The sequence below is a fragment of the Octopus bimaculoides genome, chromosome 2 (genome assembly GCF_001194135.2).
Source record: "Octopus bimaculoides isolate UCB-OBI-ISO-001 chromosome 2, ASM119413v2, whole genome shotgun sequence".
Taxonomy (NCBI): domain Eukaryota; kingdom Metazoa; phylum Mollusca; class Cephalopoda; order Octopoda; family Octopodidae; genus Octopus; species Octopus bimaculoides.
In genome coordinates, this window is record NC_068982.1 from 33963286 (window position 1) to 33969410 (window position 6125).

The 6125-nt window shown below is 35.5% G+C and overlaps 1 protein-coding gene across 1 annotated transcript in view; it reads left to right on the plus strand.

Moving 5' to 3' along the window:
- LOC106879565 (myosin-IIIb) overlaps positions 1-6125 on the plus strand; it is a 114320-nt gene that overhangs the window by 49023 nt on the left and 59172 nt on the right. The window lies entirely within an intron of this gene.

The following is a 6125-nucleotide window of genomic DNA, read 5'->3' on the forward strand; positions in this document are numbered from 1 at the left end:
GGGGGGGGGGGCATGGTGGTAAACCTTGTAGAGTGGGAAGGGTTAGTTGTAAAGGAGATTTAACTAGTGTATGTGGTGTGGGATTGGATGCAAGATGGGCTTCAAATGTGGAGGTTTTCTCCATGAAAATACTGCTCACAGGCCATCATAGTTGAGAAGTGAAGGAATGAAGTATTCCATGAAGTTGGTTGTGGGTCTTTTGGCAAGGGACCAAAAACATTGTCTGCAGTAGAGAATTGAGGTTTGCAAAACTATCAGTTTCTACTATAGTAGGATCAATATGGCATAAGTGTGTGAGCCAAGAAGAGTTATGAACATTGAAGTCATAAAGGATAATGAATTCAGAGAAAGACGAAGTAAGATAAATGTCCTTGGTACAGGAAGAAATATTGGTTTCAAAGTTTGGCACAAGACCAGCAATTCCTGGGATTGAGTAAGTCAGTTACATCAACCCCAGTGCTCAACTGGTACTTATTTCATTCACCTCAAAAGGATGAAACACAAAGTCAACCTTGGCTGAATTTGAACTCAGAACATAAAGATGGACAAAGTGCAGCTTGGCATTTTACCTAGTGTGCTAAGGATTTTGCTAGTTCACCACCTTATACAGGGAGAAATGTTATCAAAGATTTGTTGGTGATAGGAAGTGTTTTGAGTGTGGCAAAAGAAATGGGTACTTTTAGAAGAGCAAGTGGGAGATTTTGTGTCTAAATAATTAGAAATACTTGTTGCTAGATGCTAGAAGCACTTGTTATTGAATAACTAGAAGTATTTGACAATGAGAGAGGTAAGTGAGAAGAAAAATATAATCTATATATGTGCAGACATCACTTTTTGAAGTATAGTTTGAGTAAAGAACATTACCTGGACAGTTAAAATGGACTATAGATAAAGTTTGAGAAATTTGTGTACTGGAGAGAAATAGGATGAGTGGCTTGCAGATTTGCTAATATATGGGTGTAGGTTGAATCAGAGTGAAAAAGCATAAGAGAAGAGGAAAGAGAATTATCCAACAGTTTTACTTTTCAATTTTGGCATCCAGGAAAGTGTAGAAAGTGTTCTGGGTCATGAGATTATGGCATTAAGGGATTTTTATATCTAGAGATTTTGGTATGTAGAAATTTTGGGTATCTAGAGATGTTGGTGCACCTACAGTGCACAAGCAGCCCTAGTTAGGATTAAATTTCATTTGCTTAACTAATTCAATTCAATGTCTTCTTCCTGTTCTAAAAATATATTTTTACTCTGAGGCATAAATGGAGTTATAGGAAGGATTGGGGTGGTATAATTAACAGATGTTATTCTCAGAGGTGCAGCACCAGCCAGTCAAAGGGCCTTGTCTTCAACAAAAAAGCAAACAAAGATAATGAAATCATAAGTTGAAATAATGAAATCAAAGATTTTTATAACTCACAAAAACTAGTGTTCTATCATTGAACAATTGTTCTCACCCTAAATATAAAATTAGGATTTTAAAGTGTTATGTTATTTTTAATTGTTTTTTTTCTTTGAGTAGGAACAACTATTTGTATCAATATTTTAGGAGAGAAGCAAATAAGAACTGAGGACTTTCATGCCCCAGTCAAGCACACAATTAATATGAAGGAAGATGAATGACATAAAAATGTAATTGGAATTGTGTTATGGGCTCTTTTCCTTAAGTTCTTTCCTGTTAGGTAGAGAGCTGGTACCTTTTTACTTGAAATATTAAAGCAAGTATATTATTTCTTTGAATTACTAAAGTAAAGAATTGCATCCTCTTTTACTGGAATGTCATAAGGGGATTATATTCTGCTTAAATGGAAGATTTCCTCGCATAAAGATATGCGTTCTAATTAACATATATTTTCAAATTACATTTTGACATGGCTGGAGTATTTTAGCAATCTATGTGTGTATGTGTCTTTTCACATATAAATATATGTGACAAGGCAGTACACAAATATGTGTATAAAATTAGTATATAAACTTAAATATATAAACAAGTTTCAGTACACTGTCATTTTTCATAAAGTGATTTGACAGAAAATTATTACAGATTTTTAGTTTGAATTGCTTGGTAATCTTCTTACATATCGTGTATATTCTGAGTTACTTAATATTTCTGTTTGAAGAGGAAAACAAATTATCATGAGTCTGAATCAGAGAGAGTAGCTGTAATAGATGAGTTATTAATATTGACTATTAACTATTAACTTGTATATCAGCAATAATGCTCCACCCGTCCCTTGGGCAAATAGTAAACTTCTCAACCCATTCAACAGCAGAGCAAGTAATAATAGATAATCACTTGACAGTGAAACACTTAAGTCAAGCTATTAAAATAGAATAAACTAGCAATATGGCATAATAGTTACTAATGTTGCTGTCTACTGGAAATTATTGTTTCTAAGTGCTTTGAACTCATTTCCTCAATAATCCTTGAAAATATTACAAGAGGTTCACAGATATTTGTTAATAAACTGTTACTTGTTGAGAAACATTAGAATTATATAAGTGTTTTCCCACAAGAACCATTTGTAGTTATATTGGAAAGGTATTTCAAGATTTAAATCCACTTCCTCTCCCACCTGTTGTTTTACAAATAAAGAACAATCAAGGGTGTTGTTGAGTGGCCTTTGTTTGTATAAACAAATATTTATATGAATGTATTCATGATTAATAATGTAATTAAACCAAGTTCATTTAATTACAGAAATACAACTACATACTTATGTTCACAGCATTTAATTTTTTTTTTTTAGATGCACTAAAGAATATTTAATAATTGTTAAATTGCAAACAGATTTTGAAAATTGCAAAACATTATTCTACTCCACTTGTCCAGATAAATGTAGTTATTGCTAAAGCTGGAAAGCGATGAGATACGCATGCCCTGCTGGATGTATTGTGGAGGTCATTGGTTGACATACACTCCATGACATCTAATACATGAACAACAGAGCATAAGTAAGCTAAGAGAAACACTTGATATACAAGGAATCCATAGAAATAGGGAGAAGACTGTGCTGCTACTTATATGTGATGTGTATGGAGAATGTCGGTTATATAAAGAAGTACAATGGAGGCGCAATGGCCCAGTGGTTAGGGCAGCGGACTTGCGATCATAGGATCGCAGTTTTGATTTCCAGACCGGGCGTTGTGAGTGTTTATTGAACGAAAACACCTAAAGCTCCACGAGACTCCGGTAGGGGGTGGTGGTGAACCCTGCTGTACTCTTTCACCACAACTTTCTGTCACTCTTACTTCTTGTTTCTGTTGTGCCTGTAATTCAAAGGGTCAGCCTTGTCACACTGTGTCACGCTGAATATCCCCGAGAACTACGTTAAGGGTACACGTGTTTGTGGAGTGCTCAGCCACTTGCACATTAATTTCACGAGCAAGCTGTTCCATTGATCGGATCAACTGGAACCCTCGACGTCGTAAGCGATGGAGTGCCAACAACAAAAAGAAGTACAAATCATTTGAGGTTGATAGAGACTGTGGAATTGCAAGACCTAGGAAGATATGAGACAAACTACTTATCTCATGAACTGCTTATCTCATGAATGAGATAACAAATGAAACAAATGATACATAGTACTGGGGAAAATCCACCTAATTATGTAAGGATGTCAAAGCAGTCATTTAAATGGTGTTGGTGACAATACATCTATTTTGGGTTTTTTGCTCTTTATACATGTGTGACACCTGTATCTGTTGCCTTCTTCATTGTCTTTTTATCTATCTGTTGCTAGATGTCATCATTCAATAGCTAAAACAAGGTAAAGTACATTGTGACCAGTGATGTAAACATCCAATAGACTGGACAATACTGTGATACTGTGATACTGTGATATACACACACACACACACACACACACACACACACACACACACACACACATATATATATATATATATATATATATATATATATATATATATATTGTGCATGTATATATATATATATATACATACACACACAGTGCAGTGAATAAATTGTTGTCCAAATTATGCAAAAATGAAAATAACACTGACATCTCATTTTAACAGATGTATTTACCATAATTACATAAAAATATCTTGAAATACTAAAGAGTAAATTTATTCAATAAAATTGCCATTGGCTTCGACCACAACCTCCAGATGACTTTGGAATCTTCTGCAACACTTCTGGACTGTCTCCTTGTTTAAGTTGGTGAACGCTGCCATAATCTTTGCCTTCAGTTCATCTTTGGTGTTTACAAGGAGTTTTGTTGATCTCTTGTTCAACTGCACCCCACACATAATAATCAAGCAGGGTGCAGTCTGGGGAGTTAGGTGGCCAGATGTTAGGGATGATGTGGTCACAGAAATTGTCTGACAGTCACGACTGGGTTCTCCTGCTTGTGTGCCATAGTTCAGAGTCCTGTTGCCAGACATAGGGTTTTCCAGCAGCCACCCTCTTGACCCAAGGCAGCACTACCTACTCCAGGCACTTGATGTAAGCCTCCTTGCTGAGTGTAAGGCCATGTGGGAAAATGAATGGAGGCATAACGTCACCATCACTAGTAATCACCCCAAACATCATGATGTTGATGGGATGTTTAATTTTTATCACTCTCGGTACATGTTTTGGGAACACAGCAAGCCAACGGTTGTTTTGTGTGTTCACTATCTGATCCTGGCTGAAATTTTTCTTATCTGAGAAAAACCAAAGCATGTTCAGTTGGAGGGGATGCTTGAGTTTGTTCAAAAGCTTCGTAGCATGGTCATTCATTTTGTCCTTGATGGTTTGGTAAAAAATTGGCCTTTTCTCATCTTGTATGAGGAATACCGAATGTCTTCATTGCACTACCTGCCTGATAAGAAACTCAGACACTCCCATGTCCCTGGCAATGGACCTGATTGACTTGGAGGGATCATTGTCAATCATGGCCTGGATCTCACCAATAAATTCAGGAGTTCTTTTCTTATCAGAACAATCAGAGTATTTTTTCCGAGCTGTTGTACATTCGGAATCACCAATAGACTCATCCATCTCTTTCTGAATCCTCTGCATTGTCCTCAGATTGACACCCAAACACTCTGAAATGTTTGTATTGGAGCTTCTGGTGCAAATGCCAAGCAGTACAGCATGTCGTTTACAAATTTTTTGAAGAGTGAACTGCGTCATGGTGCTGTTTTTCTCACAGACAGTGCCCAACTGACGCTGCTATACTGTGTAATCAACGAAATCAAAAACAATGTGCACACATGAAATTAAAAATATAAAATGGTGACAATTTGCCCATTGTACCCTCTGTGTGTGTGTGTGTATATATATATATATTTCTTTATTGCCCACAGGGGGCTAAACATAGAGAGGACAAACAAGGACAGACAAAGGGATTAAGTTGATTACATTGACCCCAGTGTGTAACTGATACTTATTTAATCAACCCTGAAAGGATGAAAGGCAAAGTTGACCTTGGTGGAATTTGAACTCAGAACGTAACAGCAGACGAAATACCACTAAGCATTTCGCCTGGCGTGCTAACAATTCTGCCAGCTCACTGCCATGCAAGGATATCTTAGCCTCATAAGGGATTATCATATCCAAAATTTCAGTGGTTTTATCATGAACACAATTGAGGAATATCTATCTGATATATATGGGATTATTATATGTATAAATATGATTAAAGAAGAAGAATAGAGAGTTGGTAAGCATATAAAATTAATTTATTAACGTACTGCCAAATAATGCCTACGAATGTTTCAATTCAGTCCAAAATATAATTGCAAATTCAAAGATTGGAATAAATCCAAAGATTTTATTCTAATCTTTGGATTTATTCCAATCTTTGAATTTGCAATTATATATTGGATTGAATTGAAACATTCATAGGCTTTGTTTGGCAGTATATTAATAAATAAATTTAATATCCTTACTAACTCTCCATTCTTCTTTTTTAATCATATATATATATATATATATATATATATATATTTACATACATACATCATCATCATTTAGCATCTGTTTTCCATGCTGGCATGGTTTAGACAGTTTGAATGGAATTGGTAAGCTGGACTAGACTCCATTCTGATTTGGCTTGGTTTCTACAGATGGATGCCCTTTCTAATGCCATATATATATATATATATATATATATGGGAGA